Raw genomic sequence first — 20000 nt, forward strand, 5'->3', positions numbered from 1 at the left:
ATGACTTAGTCTCAGTTCATAGCAATTTTTTTTTTTTTTTGCTAATTTGATGATTCATGGTACTCCAAAAGAAAAAGGGACTTCAACATTCATCCTAATCCAGGCTTTGTCCTTAATGAAAAAGCTGTTAACTAAAGTTTATTTTAGCAAGGCAACAGGCTTAACATTCTTTTCAAAGCGTAACCTGTATCATTCAAAATTCCATTCCAAACTGCGAAATAAGATTATCAGAAGTCCGAGCTAGAGGAACAGCTATAATGGTTATAACACCCGTGAAATATCCTAAGTGCTCTTGTATTCTTATATCATTCAAAAACAGGTGTTCATATGGGCAGTGAATCAAAGTTATGCATTCATAGAATAGAATGCCAAAATATAAAAGACAGAACTGGCAGAACAAATTAGCAAAATGAACGCCATCCCCGTATGCTATTTATGTATAATACAGTTATCCTTTAATAATTCTTTGTATTAAATTATAAAAGCAACAGTAGATTGCAGCAACAAGTTTATTTATATACTTTATACTTTTCATTTGATTATTATTATTATTATTATTATTATTATTATTATTATTATTATTATTATTATTATTATTATTATTCAAAAGATAAACACCTGTCCTTACGGAACAAGCTTACAGGGGTCACTGGCTTGAAATTCGAGCTTCCAAAGAAAATGTTGTTCATTTTAAAGAAGTTACCGATAATAATCGGAAATGCAGAAGAATAGATCAGTTATTAGAAAAGAAAAATGTAAACGAATTAATAAATATATCAAAATATAAATACGTTCGTAAAATAAGGGATGAATTGTTTTAGGATAGTAATATGCATTACATCTTAGCTTGAAGCTTTGAGGTTCTGATTGCTCAACATCCTCAGGGAGGCTGTTCCACAGCCCAATGGTGTGAGGAATAAAAGACCTCAGGAACTGAGAAGTTCGACAGCCTGGCACATTTTATGTATATTGGTGCTGCTGTATAGCAAATTTTGGTTGCTCTCGGCAGGAAAAGATGATCGGGGATCAATTGTGAATGAGAAAAGTCCCTGTTAGAATACAACTTATTAAAAATTGACAAAAGAGAGACCATCCATGATGGTCTGAGTCATACATGCTAGTGTTGGGAAACAGAAACCTACCACCACGAACCACTCTATCTAAAAGAGATAAATCTCCACACCTTAGAGCAGTATTCGAGTAAAGGGAGCACAAATGACCTACAACAGGTTGCGTTGATTTTATCATTGTTATAAATATATGAGACCTTACGTATAATACCTAATTTTCGTGCGGCATTTTCTGACGCTTTCAGATGTTTCTCAAAAGTGAGATACGGGTCGAATGTTACACCAAGTCTAGTCAAAGATCCAGCCTCATCCAGCAGGGTCCCATCCACTTGAAGTGGAGGATGGGGTGGAAAATCAGTACGAGATCTACTAATCAATAGTGTTTTCGTTTTGCTGGAGTTGAGCCTCATACCCCACCGACTACACCATTCTATATTCCGCTCCATATCACGATTGAGGCTGATGGCAGCTTCATTTCTCTTAAGTGCAGACTTTATTACGCACACAAGTGTTTCATCATCGGCATACTGAACAATTCTCATTTGCTATTTAAAAGAATTTTTTTCTGTCGACTGTAATAACTTCGTTACATTTCAGTCCACGAACCCCTTCTTTTATTCACGTGTGGCGGATTGGTTCAGAATGCATTTTGAATTCGTTGATTGGGACACCAGAATCGCCCTCTCCAGAGGCTTTCGTGACACGTTAAGGGAGCGACAGACGAGCAACAGTTCTCGCTTCTTGGGCAACAGACAGGTGCTGTCAACAGAACCTCTATTTACTGATTCATGAACTTTGTCATCGTCGAAATGTTCTTCTGTTTGCACAATTTTTCTCTGTTCTATCTAAATACTGTACATTCGCTTAATCTAAAAGATTTATTTATGTATGTCTCTATCCTTTTAGAGATAAATTGTTTGGTTCTTTACAAACAAAAACAGCTGCAAATTAATACACACTCACACATAATATATATATATATATATATATATATATATATTTATATATATATATATATATATATATATATATATATATATATATATATATATATATATATATATATATATATATATATACATACTTATATTTGTGCATGAGTCTGTATGGGAGAGTGACTAGTTTGGCGTAAATGGACTCATCGAAGTAGGTTGTGTTATGTCTTCGTTCAGTGAATGGAGTGAAGAGAGAAATCGGAGAAAAGGGGTGAAATGAAGATGGAACTTCTGGAATACGTAAATTTGATGCAGGATTGCGGAAGCCTGATGTTTATTGAAGTACGGTGTTCTCATATTCTCAGCACTGGGTGTACCTTGGATTGAGCAGTTGAAGACTCTCCGGAGAGAAAAGCAACACACCCATCACTGCCACATTCCTACTATAACTAATGAATCGTGGATGAATCCTCTGTGCAGTACGACATCCACAACCTTAGCCGCCTCATTCACATATGCAGAAGGGTCATCGTCAGGGCAGTCAACTCTTCTTCATATGTTACACTATTTATGCGCATCCCGCGCATCTAGGGTATTAAGACCCTCACTTTTCAGTACCTTTTTCACTCCATCTATGCAACCCATCTTAGGTCATCCTTTCCATTTTTAGTTTTCTGTAAAAGAAAACTACTGAGATGGCTTTGTCTGTCTGTCTGCACTTTTTCTGTCCGCCCTCAGATCTTAAAAACTACTGAGGCCAGAGGGCTGCAAATTGGTATGTAGATCATCCACCCTCCAATCAGCAAACATACCAAATTGCAGCCCTGTAGCCTCAGCAGTTTTTATCTTATTTAAGGTTAAAGTCAGCCATGATCGTGCGTCTGGTACCGCAATAACACCACGGCCGGCTGAGAGCTTCATGGGCCGTGGCTGAGAGTTTCATACAGCATTATACGCTGTACAGAAAACTCGATTGCGCTGAAGAAACTTCGGCGCATTTTTTACTTGTTTTCCTTATGACCGAATCAATTCAAGGATTCTGATCCTTCTTGGTACCTACAATAACATTTTTACCACTTCTAAGGTAACCCCCACAGTTTTCATCCTACTAATTCTTCTTAAGCTGTATGTGCTTCACAACAGTTTATCTCAGTGTCTTCAAAACTTTTCCTCCACTTTTATTTAATATCGACGATTTATTTTCTTAAAGGAGAGTTGGCTTAACCATCCCCTTAGATACCATCAGCTTGGCCTCCATATACGTAAAAAGTCATTTTGCAGTCTTTTGCAAGAACTCTTCTATCTTTCTTACTTCAAAACACACGAATCAGCTGCTTTCATCCTTCCACTACTACAAGTTAACATTAGTTGTTCCTTCGTCCATTTATCCCCGTGAGCTTACTCTTTTAAAGATATACTCTCAACTCCCTCATCTTATAAATACTCTGAAACAGTCATGCTAGTTTCTGCAGTTTCTCTTCATTACCCCCAATAGCACTGCATATCTACAGACATCAACCAATACACATTTATATATATATATATATATATATATATATATATATATATATATATATATATGTGTGTGTGTATACATACATACTGTATATATATGTGTGTGTATAGTGTATAATATATATATATATATATATATATATATATATATATATATATATATATATATATATATATATATATATACACACTACACATATATATATATATATATATATATATATATATATATATATATATATATATATATATATATATATGTGTGTGTGTGTGTGTGTATGTGTGTGTTTGTGTATGTGTGTCGTGTGTCTTTTGTGCGTGTTGTGTGCGTGCTTCCCTTCATGTAAGTGTGTATAAGCATATGTGTATCAACCTGTTGCTCAAGTAAGACTGTTTAATGTTATATTAGAGGCAGCCCAGAAAAATGCAGATGCTCTTTCCATCAAAGTTTGAAGCTTAATTAACTAAACCAAGGGAATCGGCAAAAAGTTTACCTTATCCTTTTTTTTTTATTTGTCAGGAATGGGGTTATTGATAGCTAAAGTTTACAATCCCTGAGACCATAATAACTCTCTGAGATACATTTTATATTTTTCGGCTCAGGTAATACAGACTGCGACCTCCTTTCGGATACGTATCGTTGTAAATTAGTTTGTATTATTAGCTGGAATGTTTCACATAAAAGTCTTGAATATGAAACGCGAGATATAATGTACATGAATCGACAAATACTGTCGGAATTGTATGCCACGAAAGGATTTCATCATTATTCTCATTATATCAATGAATACTAAGTCCCCAAGCGTGTTCTTATCAACTCACGTCGCCTTTTGCTTCTCAAAGTTGCTCCCATCTTCTTCTCTTGGAAGAAGAAGAAGAAGAAGAAGAAGAGAATGAGAAAAAAAATGCTAAATAAAAAGAGACGAGAGGAAGAGGAGGAGGAGACTTAGCGAGAAAGTTGTATAAAACTCATGTCTGAGCTTCGACTGTTAACTCAAAAAGAGGGTTTCTGGAAGGCTCAAGAGGTTGCCCAACTTTCATAATCAGACTTTCCCAGGTGTATTAGGTGCTTGTTCTTCGCTAAGTTTCTTGAGACTTTACCAACTTCCGCCAATAAATTCTTGAAGACTGGAGATCAAGATAAGGTCAAATGAATAAGCGTTATTGATGATGGGGGCTCTCTCTCTCTCTCTCTCTCTCTCTCTCTCTCTCTCTCTCTCTCTCTCTCTCTCTCTCTTATGCCGGCGTCCTCTCTCTTCCCCTCGAGTGTGAGAAGTCGATCGGAAAAAATAGGCGTTTAATTATTACCGGGAGTGAAACACGGTCAACTTTCGTGAAGGGTACATGAACTCTCCAAAGTAAATACCAATAAGAAAACTACTCTTTCTTCCTCTATGCCTCAGCCTTTTTCCCCAACAGGGAGTGGTTCCTATGAAAAGCAGGTCCGTAGTCACTGCCTCGTTCATAGTTTTAGAGCTGATATTAGATGAATAGCCTCTGAAGTGTACTTCCACAATATTTAGCAGTTTCGCTTACCTTCATAGAAGACTCGTCAGCAGCGCTTCAGACGCCCTACAGATACCATGTTATTCACATCTGTGTCACACACACACACTCTTATGCTTCCTTGATGTAAAGGCTCTCCCCTCACAGCAGTGCTTTCTGTGTCAATCTTCTGCTCTTCCTAAAGAAATAAAATATGAACATTTCGTGAGTTCTGTAACAGGTCCACGAGCACCCAAAACCCTGATATTCCGTGTGATGTTTTTTCTCCTTGTGAGTTTCTATTTGTTTTTGCCATAACAATACAGGGTCTGTGTGTGTGTTTGTGTGGTTCGTGTGTGTGTGTGTGTGTTTGTATGTAGGTTGGTATAGATTTGGATGTGCATTACTTGTAGTGCGTTTTGCTTTCTGACAGGCGGCTCTTTCTCCCGATTTAGAAAAACAAAAACAAAAAATGATTGCCATATTACCCTGTGACATAATTCCCGATACCCTATCACAGGACCACCATAAATTGTCCATTTAATGCGCAAAGGGCAGGTCTTACATCAAAGCCCGCTGATCGAGCTTTCATGACTCAACGTTTCAACTGCTTTCACTGCTCATTCCATACAAGTAATTATGAACGTTTTCAAACGGCAGATTAACCAGTAAGTTGATTAATTTTTCCAGTTTTGGAATCCTAATGGAATCTTCATTTCTGCAGCAAGCAGAGGCTTGGGATTTTTTTGAATGGGAATAATGTCATTGAGTCAAATATTTGGAATTTCTCATAGGCTTACACTGAAGATTTACTAACTAGTGAAGGTTGTAAAGTTGTAAATTGAAGCAAGGCGTGATTACAATGGTTTGACAGCTAGGCGGGAAGAAGCCAAAGGTCATAGGTATGTAATAAAATATATATATATATATATATATATATATATATATATATATATATAATATATATATATATATTATATATATATATATATATATATATATATATATATATATATATATATATATATATATATATATATATATATCACAGTGTCTAGCTGTGTTTGATCTCCAACAGTCCGTAGTTATTACTGAAATTCCAGATCAATGCATAATCAGCCTTTTCCTGAAGCCTTGATTAAAAGACTCAGTCCTTAAATGACTTTTTTGACTGTCACCTTCTGCAAATAAAGAAAAGACAAAGCGATTCAGCTGTCAGGGACGTGTATATTAACCCACATAGAAAAGATTATATACGAGTAGTTACAAACAATAATTCTAGTCGACTTAAACGTACAAATTACGTAAGCCCAATGGATTCATGTCGCCCGTTATTTCCGTAATTAGAAGCTGTGGAAATTTACGACTTATAAAAAAAAAAAGGGTTCAAACAATTTTTTTTTATCTTTCGCTCTTAGCTTATGTGTAATTACACGGAATGCTAATCACTTGTTTGCTTATATGATGCGATGCATTCAAACTGCGTGTCCAAATATTTGAACATGACATTTTCACGTGTCCCAAAATGAATGAGCCTGCCAGACGCCGCTTCTTCTTTTTTTTTATGACACTAACGGTTCCATTATTAAGCTAAATTTGTGGGTTATATCCTTGTTTTTTACCCATTTCATTATCATTATCGTTATCATTATCATTAAAATTATTATTATTGTTTGTGTTGTTGTTGTTGTTTTTGTTGTCGTTGTTGGTGTGGTTGCAGTGCGTTTCGGCATCATTACAATTTTATGTTTTAAATGCACCCGTTGAATTTGATTCTGTCATTACATTGTCTGTTATCTCTGATGAATATTGGTCAAGATATATTCAATCTTTGTAGCAAATAAAAGCGATTCACCAGAAATATTTTTAAAAGTCGATATAAACTTGATTCTCTTCAAGCAGCAATGATATTATTATTATTATTATTATTATTATTATTATTATTATTATTATTATTATTATTATTATTAGGGAGAGACAGACGTACAGGCAGACAGACTTAATGATAAAAAAAATAACAGCTAAGCGCTATAATTAATTTTGAAAGATCTCGAAGTATTGATTCGTTCGTTTCCAGCTTGCATCCTTTTATGAGGAGAAAATGCATAATTAATTATATGAACCTGTAAATGACCCTCAAGTGTTAGGAGCATAAAACGAGAATTGTCGAAGGATGTAGTCTCAGAAGAACATAGTACATAATGGCCACGGGGGATAATAATACGCATAACGGTGTATAATTAAAAGGTCGACAGTGCTGAATATTTTTGGTATTTAGAAGAAAACCTTACACGTAAATGGTCGTGTGTATACGATTTATGTTTATGAATTATTATTATTATTATTATTATTATTATTATTATTATTATTATTATTATTATTATTATTATTATTATTATTATTATTATGAGAACGTCCGAGTTCTTCTAAACATTAGAACTTGTTAAGAATTCAAGGGATTTAAATAGTAGGTACAGTACGAATTAATACTATTACTCTTATTATGAACAGTGTGAGTATTAGTCATAGAGGTATATGATAACTCCCTTTAACCTTCCATTGTGTAAATAATTTCAATATAATCTGTGGCTAGCACTCTCTCTCTCTCTCTCTCTCTCTCTCTCTCTCTCTCTCTCTCTCTCTCTCTCTCTAAAAGAATAACGTTATAACTTCTGAATTATGACTTTCTGTCGCGTATTCCTCCAAAATATACGAGACGCTCATATCGATTTCCGAATGACTGTCAGTGCGCGGTTACTCTTCATCCTCTCTCCTATGTGATAAATAGACTTTATGAAAGTGTAAGGATGTGTAGAACGTGGAAAAATTGCCAATACACTTGTTAATTGATATTGATTGTGAAGACAGACGATTCTTCCATCAAAAATTTGTTTTAACGCTCAGCGCACGCAAATAACATTTTTGAATGATGCTTGTATTTCACGCTAATGCATATCACACTGGGTTCCGGGTCTCATTATGACCCGTGCCGTTTGCACTAGACGGGAATAATTTGTTGTAATACTGAGTAACAATTGGTGCTTTACAAAAGCGGGTTGCCAAACCTTTTCTTGTGACCTTCTCTTCTAAATATGTTACAGAAGATTTTGAAAGTATTTTTTAAATGCAAGTTTATAAGTCGCATCCTAGAAGTCACAAATCGAAGATTAGCCCGTTTGATTATTCTGACAAGCTATTCATATCCATACTGTGGAATCTGCTTTCTTCTGTGCTTCTTAAATCATCTGTCCTACCCTCTTTAGGGAGGTGTGTGTGCCACGGTTTTATAAGAGGAATTCTTTATGCAGCAGATCTGGTGCAGCTGGCAATCTTAATCTCGACTGTAGTGTATTTTTCAGCCTTTTGCTAAAATAAGTTTATATCTACCATCGTACATGCAGAACATTGCATTAACATAATAACCAAGAAAAAATAAAGAGTAAAACGATAAAAAGGAACATTATTATACCTTCTTCAACGCTCATTTACCCTCTTTGCTTTAAATACCATATACAAGTAATGTAAAATTATTCATACATTAAAGTTTGCAAAAGGAATAGTCGAACGTTAACGCAAAATTCATTGTTTTACTTTTCTATCATACTGATTTAGCTTTTTGCTTTCTCTTATTTGTATGGATTTCGTTACTTCTAAAGAAAACAAAGATAAAGGTGAAGAGTCCAAGTATCAAAATACATTAGATCTCAGTGTGCAAGTCTGACGATTGTATAGGTAAGTTTGAGTATGGTAGGAGAATTTGTGATAATAAACGTAAATGCCCTGGGAATGAACAACAATAAAAGTGAGAGAGAAAAGTATCTGAAAAAATCTACTCTTTGACTCATTTTGGATAATGGAAAAGGTTGGTCATGCTAGGGGATTTAAATGCAAAATTATGTGAAAGGTAGAGATGATGTGGCGGATAGACAGAGATTCTTAGGGTAAATGAAAATTGAGAAATTCAAATAATATGTTTGGAAAGGGGCTTGACTGAAACCATACCCATTTGTAACTTATCATTGCATGTATTTTTGATACCAAGTTGATGGTAATCGCTTATTTGTTAATACTAGTTACCGTAACATTCATTTATAATAAGTTTCTATAGTAGTAAAGCTGGCAAGTCCTCTTTCTTCCAAACTATTTCAAAACATAACGTCTTGTCTGTTATTTCGTTGGAATTTCACGTCACTGCATTCTGATTGCACGATTTTTTTATGTAATACGGAAAAGGCGTATCGTATTTGAATGATGTTTAATAACAGTGTAATCATTTGCCTTCACAATTCTAGGAAATAAAAAAAAAATAGAGTAAGTGACAAGTGCAAAAGTAGAGAGCTGGTTAAGCCAAGCGCTTATTCGTGGATACCTTAATCCAGCCAATCATTCTGAGTTAATGCTCATCTGTCATTGTAAATAACGTTGTCAATACCTTCAATAGCTTCGTTCTCTTCATTTGTTAGCCCGAGTCGTTTGGATTGACAGAACGATAAAATGGAAATAAACTGCTCGGTTTTTCTATTTGAGTTTCGTGTACTTGAAAATTTATGTTGATTGGTTTTTAGGACTTTTCTCAATGCATTTTTTTTTTCATTGATGGGAGACGTGATAAGTGTGCACTGGGGCACTGATGCAGAGTGGTGTTTACCATTTCTTGAAAATGTATTTTTTTCCTGTAAGTAATAATAATTAGTACACATTTATTAATTTTATTCGTTTTTAGGAGTATTTCATTTCTGCAAGGAATGATAAATTCATGTTTGAAAACATGTATACGTTTAAATTGTAAATGAATACGTAATGTTCATAAGCCACTGGGAGCATGCATAATTATGGAATATGCATATCCAATAAAAATGAACAGGGAATATATGATACCCCTGAAGATATCATTACTCTGCATATTGTCAATAACATCAGCCAAAGAGGGTTGTTGAATCTACACCAAGAAGTGAAGATGGATTATTTATATATATATATATATATATATATATATATATATATATATATATATATATATATATATATATATATATATATATATATATATATATATATATATATATATATATATATATATATATATATATATATATATATATATATATATATATATATATATATATATATTGTAACGACAGTGGGTCGTTATGCAGGTTCTTTAATATACTCAGGACAGGGCTGTCATGACTGACGGCAGATGCAACAAACAAAGGAGGGAAAACAACAAAAAACAATAAAATGAGCTCAAAATTAATTTATTTACAATATTTACAAGTGAGTCAGGTCTGGCAAAAAGATAAAAAAACATAAGTACAATAAAGGCCAAAAGGCAGCACTAAACAAAATCAAGTTAAACAATTAACTTTATAAACAAAAAGTAGCTTTAAACAAAAAAGAGGCAAAAATAAACAGCAGCAGGCAGAAAATAAAATACCAAACATACGTCCTCCATCAGGGCACCAAGACAGCCCTCAGCTGTGCAACAGGGACAAAAACCCACCAACCAGAAAACCCCGATGGAGACGTCAGGACAGCCTCACGCTGTCAGCAAGATGAGCAGCTTGTGGTCACACGACTACTCATGGTCACACTCCACCTCTACGACGTGCTCCACTTCGTAGGCGTGCTCCAATTTGCTGCTCAAAAAACTCGACCAACGTCGACTCCAAAAACTGCCTGCTGCTGCTGCCACTGCCGCTACCTTTGCTGCCCTACCAGACCCGACTGGCAAGAAAAACGGCAGCTCACCGACGAGGAACATCAAAACAAAAAAACCCCTGCAATCCACAAAGGGAACGAGCGGGAACCAGCAGTTCCGCAAAACCATCATAACGTGACACCTCCCCACCTAAAAGAAAAAAAAGATTATTTTTTTTTTTACACTCATGATCCTCAATGCCGTAATAACCCCGCCAGCCAAAACAGATCAAGGTCGCCATTGTAACGACCCGAGTGGGTCGTTATGCAGGTTCTTTAATATACTCAGGACGGGGCTGTCATGACTGACAGCAGATGCAACAAACAAAGGAGGAAAACAACAAAAAACAATAAAATGAGCTCAAAATTAATTTATTTACAATATTTACAAGTGAGTCAGGTCTGGCAAAAAGATAAAAAACATAAGTACAATAAAGGCCAAAGGCAGCACTAAACAAAATCAAGTTAAACAATTAACTTTATAAACAAAAAGTAGCTTTAAACAAAAAAGAGGCAAAAATAAACAGCAGCAGGCAGAAAATAAAATACCAAACAACGTCCTCCATCAGGGCACCAAGACAGCCCTCAGCTGTGCAACAGGGACAAAAAACCCACCAACCAGAATACCCGATGGAGACGTCAGGACAGCCTCACGCTGTCAACAAAGATAGCACTTGTTTCGACTACTCATGGTCACCTCCATACGACGTGCTCCACTTCGTAGGCGTGCTCCAATTGCTGCTCAAAAACTCGACCCGTCGACTCCAAAAACTGCCTGCTGCTGCTGCCGCTACCTTTGCTTACCAGACCCGACTGGCGAAGAAAAAAACGGCAGCTCACCGACGAGAACATCAAAACAAAAAAAACTTGAAGGTAAGGAGGCAGCAATCCACAAAGGGAATGAGCAGGGAACCAGCAGTTCCTGCAAAACATCATAACGTGACATATATATATATATATATATATATATATATATATATATATATATATATATATATATATATATACTGTATATATATTATATATATGTACACACACACACACATATATATATATATATATATATATATATATATATATATATATATATATATATATATATATATATATATATATATATACATACATACAAGTATATATGTGTGTGTGTGTGTGTTATGGAAGGAATTATTTCCCTGATTTTTGTCCTCTGTAAATAAATCAGTAATTCTAAAATTACTCAAACTCAGATTACTTGACTGAATTGTTAATAGACAGCTATTTTTTATTTTTGTTCCGCACAATTATAAAGTTAGAATCAGTGTTAGTCTTATTTTAGACATTTCATAAGCATTTCCATTCGAATTAGCCCCCACTTCTCCTGGCACATATTCCACAACGCGGTTCGAACAAAGGAGTGGGAAGCAAAAACAATATGCAAAAACGCCAACAAATAAATAGGCAGTTAAAGGAGACAGTTTCCCCCGAGCGATGGCCCTTGTTTTGTTGTTCCCCTTTTTTCTATTTTCCGGCCAAAGCCACAGCTGAACCCGCGACCCGAAACTGAACATATCATTGAAAAGTAATGCAACGTTTCATTTGCCAGTGACATGTGAAATTGGTGTCCCGTTTCTCTGCCTCGGCTTTGGCCTCGGCTTCTCTCTCTCTCTCTCTCTCTCTCTCTCTCTCTCTCTCTCTCTCTCTCTCTCTCTCTCTTCTACGGGAATGGCCTTGATTCTCATTCTGTTGTTGGTTGAAGTCGGTTGACTAATTTATTATTTTTGTTTCCTTTTGTTTTTTTTTTTGCGGTTTTTGTTGCGGCGATTGACTTGGGAAGTAGGGAAGGGTATTCCAAAGCCCTTGTTTTGTCCAAACCGGATGGAAAGCTAAAATATTAAAAGAGACGGCTTCTTGAGAGTTGAATTATGGAAAGTCCTGAAACACAGAAGCGTGGAATGAATTCTAAAACCTGTGTGGTGTTGTTGATGATTAAGATGTTACTATCAACACAGGCTCCTGATCTTGACCAGGGCGTAGTGGAACTTTTTAACTGGATGAATTAATAAACACAAACTTGACAAGGGTAAGAGGACTGACAAATGTTACGAAATATCCAAGAGATAGAAGGACGAAACAGACATCAGTCCCTGTAACATTCATCTTCTGTCTGCAATAGCGAGGTTGAACTTTTAGTGCAGAAAAGCTCAAGATCAGAAATTTAAAGTACAGCTGCATTTCCTGGACTATGCTGCCTGCCGCTTTCATTTTGGCTGCAATAGGTGATGTGTCATACAAACTTAGCTGAGACTTGCTGTGACCTCTTTTTCCATGTGTGGCAGCTCTTCGACAGTCCCGAATTTCAAATTCAACACCTTATCCATTTTGCTTGTTTCAAACGTGCTTGTTGAACAAATAAATATATGATTGCTGCAGGAAAAAGCCCTTCGGCCGCATCAGGCGCCTTTCGTTGCGCCAAATACTCCACAAATATTTACTAACCGGACTTCTGTATCACGGCCACATGTCAACAGTATGTTCTTAAAGCATGTTTAACTGACAGCCTAAAGCAACGTTCTCGACCGTGGTCTCGCTAATCAGTAAAGCAAATCAAATACTGCCTAACAAATTTTATTATAACACGTGAAATAAGATACTGAAATGATAAGAAAGATAAATAACAACAATTACTATTTTCTAATTCTACAGAAAAAGAAAAAAATTTAGAAAAACATAATTAAAAAAAACGTGCGTATAAACAAGACCATTGATATGTTAAATGTATTCACTAATGGCATTTTAATCAACACTTCAATCAAATAAAGTTCCTTTCATTTTCACGGAGCGTAAATCGAGGATGAACAGTGGCTTAAAAGATTAGTTTTAAGCAATATATTTTATATATATATATATATATATATATATATATATATATATATATATATATATATATATATATATATATATATATATATATATATATATATAGCTGACTAACTCGGCGCTGCCTAGGAAAACTCTGTATGACAAACGATAAACTATCTCTCTCTCTCTCTCTCTCTCTCTCTCTCTCTCTCTCTCTCCCTTTCCTGTTAAGATAGTTGCTTCAGTTACTTGCTCAGGACTGCTGACATTTTATATTTCACCCCTTCTCACACCCCATTCCTATCGGGGGCTTAACTTGGACTTGAAGGGCATCGGGAGTCACTGTTCATCTAAGTGACCTCGAAAACTATGGATTAGACACTAATATCTGTTGTTTTCGGTCACCCCCCTTCCCACCCCCACCCCCTTTGGTGCCAGTGGTATCTTTACACCCACAGTATTCTTCTCCAGATAGTAAGTCATATGTATACCAAGTTTGGTTGAAACGCTCAATGTGTTTCATAGTTATGCTGGAACATACACAGACACACATACATCCATTTTTATATATATATATATATATATATATATATATATATATATATATATATATATATATATATATATATATATATATATATATGTGTGTGTGTGTGTGTGTGTGAGTGTGTGTGTGTGTATACAGTATATATATATATTATATATATACATGATTGAGTGATTAATTGATTAGTTTCCGTTAAGTTTTCGTCCCACTGCAAAGACCATCAAGTTCTCAATCCTAATTGTATGCTGAGTGTATATATATACATATGATATATATATGTAATTATATATGTGTGTGTATGTACTTTTATCAAACATTTAAAATTAGAAGTCGATGGTCCTTCCGGTGTGAGGAGAGGTTGACGTAAACCAATCAGTTGATCACTGATTTAAATTATATATATATATATATATATATATATATATATATATATATATATATATATATATATATATATATATATATATATATATATATATATATATATATATATATACATATATACAAAACAAAACTTTAATTTCTTAAGCCACTTCTTTTGTTCACCATAGATTTATCCTCCGTGAAAGGAAAGGAAATTTACTTGATAATTGAAATGTTGATTAAATGCAATTAGTGAATACATTTAACATATCAAAGTCCTTGATCATATACACAGTTTTTCAAAAATTATTTTTTCCTTTATCTTTTCTCTATAGGATTAGAAAATAGTGGTTGTTGACCTTTATCTTTTTTATCATTTATTTCACGTATTATTTACCTTATCGCTTTCCACTTTTCGAAAGAAAGAGAAGGGTAATTACGGGAATAAATGAAAAATGGTTAGGATATAGAAAAGATCCATGAAAACTCATGCGTTTATCTCGGTTTATTTATCGCTTCCAAAGATCACCAAGGCAAGCCTGTCGAAAGAGCCAAAATTTGATGCACCGACGGACTAGTTCCCATAATTTAAATAATCCTGTCAGTCAAACGTCGGATGATCAGAGTACGTTAGAAAATTAAAAGAAAGAGGTCAGAAAATATATGACAATGATGGAAGGATTAAATCTGAATATCTGCATCGCACTAGGAACGTGTATGTTAAGTAAGAGAGAGAGAGAGAGAGAGAGAGAGAGAGAGAGAGAGAGAATATTTTCTTTCAAATAATTTCACCGAATATTCATAATATTAATTATCATTTATTATCACTATGGAGAGAGAGAGAGAGAGAGAGAGAGAGAGAGAGAGAGATAATTATTTTCTTTCAAATAGCTTCACTAAAAATTCATAATATTAATTGTTATCACTATATACAGAGAGAGAGAGAGAGAGAGAGAGAGAGAGAGAGAGAGAGAGAATCATTTTCTTTCAAATAGCTTCACTAGAAATTCATTATATTAATTGTTATCACTATATACAGAGAGAGAGAGAGAGAGAGAGAGAGAGAATGATTTTATTTCAAATAGCTTCACCGAAAATCATAATATTAATTATTAATTATTTTCAAAATCATAATATTAATTATTAATTATTTTCACTATACAGAGAGAGAGAGAGAGAGAGAGAGAGAGAGAGAGAGAGAGAGAGAGGCGAGGAAGAATGTAGGTGGGTGGGGAGAGGGAAGTAGCCTTAAGCCTCCAGTGTGATATTTCATTGCAAAGTAGTTTTCCCTAAAGGCTAATTCGAGAAATATGGAAAGGTAAAGTTTCTGAGAACAGGCGACTCTAGTTGAATGATATAGATTACTAGAGGATGTAGCGTTCCAAAGGTCATAACGGTGACCTGAAACCAGAAAAATATATTTTTTTTTTAGAGTAAATTTTTTGTAAAATGGAAAATCAGTTTTAATTAAGAGATATGGCTAAAAATTCTCCACTAAAAAATTATTACAATAGAATAGTGAAGGGGTTTGGGTGAACTGCGTGGAAGGAAACGGATAGAAATCTAATATAAGTTTCTCTTTGAAAGAATTATATAAAATAGAAATTAGATGCAACACAAAAAAAACTAAACAATGGCAATAATTTGATGTATAAATGCGTCAAGATGAATCAGACATTGTCACACTGACTTTCACTTGTGCAAGCAGTAGTAAACAGTCGGTTTTTGCAGGCTACATAGTGGCAACACTCCAACCTTTAACTAAACAAATCAGGGAATCAGATTCACCCTTCTATCTCACAGCGGAATCTAACCAGTTATCTCTGAGCAAAGCTAATCTTTAGAGAAAACATAAAAAATAAAAAAACCGTTCTTAAACTTTTCAGTTGATCCTGCAAACAGATCGAAAAAAATTTAGTCTGACCAACTGAGCCGAAATCGTAACCGCCACAGGAAAAAAAGCTAGAGAGGGCAATAAAATCTCAAACCTTCGCAATGACATTAGTATAGTTACCCAAAAGGCAGGCGAGTTGTTATTAGGTATACTTAATGTGGGTGCTACTTTATCTACGCGTCACCAATTTCAAGGTACTAGTACTAATCACCGTAAAGTAAATGTAAAGTAGACGGCCGCGCGAAGATATCGTTTATTAATATAATTTGTCGACCACACAATATAGAAATGAGTGTATGTAACACTTTGGTCCCCGAGGAGCTAGTACTAAACTCGGCGTCCCAAGGCCTCCGCCATGTTTAGTACTAGCACCTGGGAGTAGGTGACAAAGTAGCACTCTTAATGTGCTTATCCGAAGTTCTTTATGAAATAATCCCTTTCTTCTTTATGGCAATTAGAATTTCGTTTACAGACAAATTAAAAATTATAAGCTCAATAGTACTTTTCTGGAGTGTAATTAATTACGCTTAAATACAATTGCAATGATAATGAACTCCATCACTGACAGGATGCATTGAGCATCTCAGCAGAGAAAATAAAAAGTAACAGCAAAGACACTCGTTCGAAAAATATCGTAATTTTTTTTCGATTTCCCAAAGGTTTCTTTCTCAGCGTGACGTATCCGTCCTCACCTTTGGCATTTAATTCTCGCGCAGAACAAGGGGGCTGTTAAGAATTGCTTGCTTGCGTTACAGAACGCGACGCTAGTAAACAGCATTTTGAAAAGCGCAGAATCACACGACGGGTTCAAAGACTATTCTGTTTCAAAGGACGAGCCTCGTGCTGAAAGAATTTTTGAAGAGCAATTGAAATCTCCCGGGTACAGGACGCGGAACTATCAAACACTATTTTCTCTTGTCTGATAAAAGTCTATTCAGAGTTGTCATTCCACTATTATAGTGCCCCGTCAGCATTTTGATTTTAGCAGGACGTCACGAGGCTAGGTCTAGCTTAAATGGGAAAAAGAAAAAGAAGCCAACTCGACTGATCGATTGTCTTCTGTTCGTAAAATTGATAGCTGTTAGCTCGAATTAGATTTAATACCACTTAACTCCACAATTTGGAAGTTTAAAATGCGGTAGCCAAGTACAGAATCTGCCTTCGGGTTAAGAAAAAAAAAAACTATTGCCAGTCAAACCATCACCTGCAATTTCGAAGAAGCACCAAAGGGAACTCAAAAAGTTTGTGTGAGAGAAATGAAAAGTCGCTCTCAAGGCCGAACAAAATACCTTTCGGCTCTCAGCAGCAACACCTGCACGCTCTCAAGGTTAACAGCAAAAGCATATGAGCAGTCCAGCACGCACCATAACAGCAGCAGAAGCAGCAGCTGTGCGTTCATCAAGAAAACAGCAAAACAAAATTGCATTTTGTTCGATCAAGTCAAAAAGATCCCCCCACCCCTCTCTCTCTCTCTCTCTCTCTCTCTCTCTCTCTCTCTCTCTCTCTCTCTCTCTCTCTGCCAGTCAAGGGAAAGATCGATTACTTAGGGGTCCCTGAATCAAGAATGATGGATAATCAGTAAAGATTTCAAGTGAGACTAGTCATGGGGGCGTGTGTCTGGGTGAAGTATGGAGATGCGCTGATATGCTCAGTTACAGGAAGTCCAAGTGTGTTTTTTGTCTTTGGGTAAAGTGTGGACGGGTGTTCTATTGTATGCAAGTAAGAAATACGGTGGACTGGGGCAAGAGAGGGATGGGCGTTGTAGATGAATTTTTATTAATTAAGAGAGGAGAGGTGGAGTTAGGTTAAAAGGGTTAAAGCGACAGTGAGATTGAAGTTCGATTAAACAAATAAGAGAGAGAGAGAGAAGAGAGAGAGAGAGAGAGAGAGAGAGAGAGAGTAAGAAAGAAACATGGATTCAATTACAGAAAGACAGGATTTACCTGTATTACACAGGAGAGAGAGAGAGAGAGAGAGAGAGAGAGAGAGAGAGAGCCTAATTAAGTAGGAAATATAAACAGCTACAGAGGGGAAGAGAGAGGATGGAGTTAAAATAGAAATTAAAAATAGAGAGAAAGAAAGATAGACATTTACTCAAGAGCAATATAGAGGATGTAACTGGATTAAACATGAGAGAGAGAGAGAGAGAGAAAGAGAGAGAGAGAGAGAGAGAGAGAGAGAGAGAGAGAGAGAGAGAGAGATGAAAAAGACCGAGAGGGACATGATAAAGTTGGATTGAATATGAAAGATAGGTGATTGAATTAATTAAAAGGCATGTTGATTTCTAAGGCTCGGTAGACAGAAGTCTTCACAACGATGGCCAATAAGAGAGAAAGGAAAAACAGGTATAAATTAAATTCAGTTGAATTAAGTAGGAGAGAAAGAGTGAGAAAGCAAAATGAAATGGCAGAGGAGTGAGCGAAACGGCTGAATTAGTTAGTAAGAAGAGAGAGAGAGAGAGAGAGAGAGAGAGAGAGAGAGAGAGAGAGAGGGAAAGGAAGAAGGATTAAATTTGTTTAATTTGGGTAAGCGAGAGGGAAAGTACAATAAAATATCAAAAGGGTAAGAAAAGGAGAGTTGGATTAAATACGAGAGAGAGAGAGAGAGAGAGAGAGAGAGAGAGAGAGAGAGAGAGAGAGAGAGAGAGAGAGAGCACGATCAAATACCATTAAATTAGCTAAGAGAGTGAGAGAGAGCAAAATTAAATGTCAGCAGTGTGAGAGAGAGCTGGATTAAGCAGGAGAGAGTGAGAGAGAGAAGGAAGGATTAAATTCAGTCAAATTAGTGAAAAGAAAGCAAAATTAAGCAACAGAAGGGTGAGAGAAAGAGAGAGAGTGTTGGATTAAATAGCAGGAGAGAGAGAGGAGAGAGAGAGAGAGAGAGAGAGAGAGAGAGGTGGGTGGGGTGGGTAGGTAGGTGGGCCAACACCCACCCACCTCAGAGAGGAGTCACAAACCGGTATGCTGCTCAGTGCTCGCCCGGACAGTGTAGGTGAAGGTGTTGTGCATCCGCGTTAACGGGTACTTGTTGTTGGGGGTGCGTTGCTTCTCCCCTCGATTTTGCCCCCCCAACCCCCCGCCCCCTTACCAAATCGCCCTCCTTTCGAAAAACGTCACTTTGTATAATCTTTTAGTCTACGAGAAATCCGAATTCGTATCCGGATTGTTCGCTGCTGTATCGGCTACAAGTTTTTTTTTTACTCTGAAGGAAAATGTTTGAGTGATTTTAAATTTTAATTATCAGGAAATATTTATATCGTGATGGGGAAAAGTGGTGTGTTCAGTGCTCTCTGTTCTCGGTGAACTCAAGCTCATGATGAACGGGATTTAAAGACTTCGTTGTTTTTTCCGAGGTCTTAACGAGAGGGTTAACGAGCTGCTGCAGTTGCAAGAGGCATAGGTGAGTAGATTCATTCTCTGTGCTACCTGTGAATAGCCTACGGTCGAAGGCCTAGCGGTCGTATGTATTTTTGAAGTCTCCTTTTAATTTCCTGTGCGATTTCATTTACATTTATGTATGAACTATTATTTTATCTACGTTTTATACAGTTAGACACACACTAGCGTTTTGTATACACACGTCCATGCACACATTCTAATACACACATACAGAAGCTTAACGTTCAGGTCTAGGCCTATGTAGTACTTCAT

The 20000-nt window shown here is 35.9% G+C and overlaps 1 protein-coding gene across 2 annotated transcripts in view; it reads left to right on the plus strand.

Annotated features, from left to right (window-relative positions):
• The window catches only part of LOC136828417 (nephrin-like), a 1390497-nt gene that overhangs the window by 632668 nt on the left and 737829 nt on the right, over window positions 1-20000 (plus strand). Inside the window, exon 1 of one of the 2 annotated variants that reach the window (XM_067086455.1) lies at window positions 19255-19749. The exons of the other annotated variant lie outside the window; for it this stretch is intronic. The gene's annotated coding sequence lies outside the window, so the exon portion shown is untranslated. Of the gene's footprint in view, window positions 1-19254; window positions 19750-20000 lie in introns of those variants that run through there. 2 annotated transcript variants of the gene reach the window in all.

This window comes from Macrobrachium rosenbergii, chromosome 42, assembly GCF_040412425.1.
Source record: "Macrobrachium rosenbergii isolate ZJJX-2024 chromosome 42, ASM4041242v1, whole genome shotgun sequence".
Classification (NCBI taxonomy): Eukaryota; Metazoa; Arthropoda; class Malacostraca; order Decapoda; family Palaemonidae; genus Macrobrachium; species Macrobrachium rosenbergii.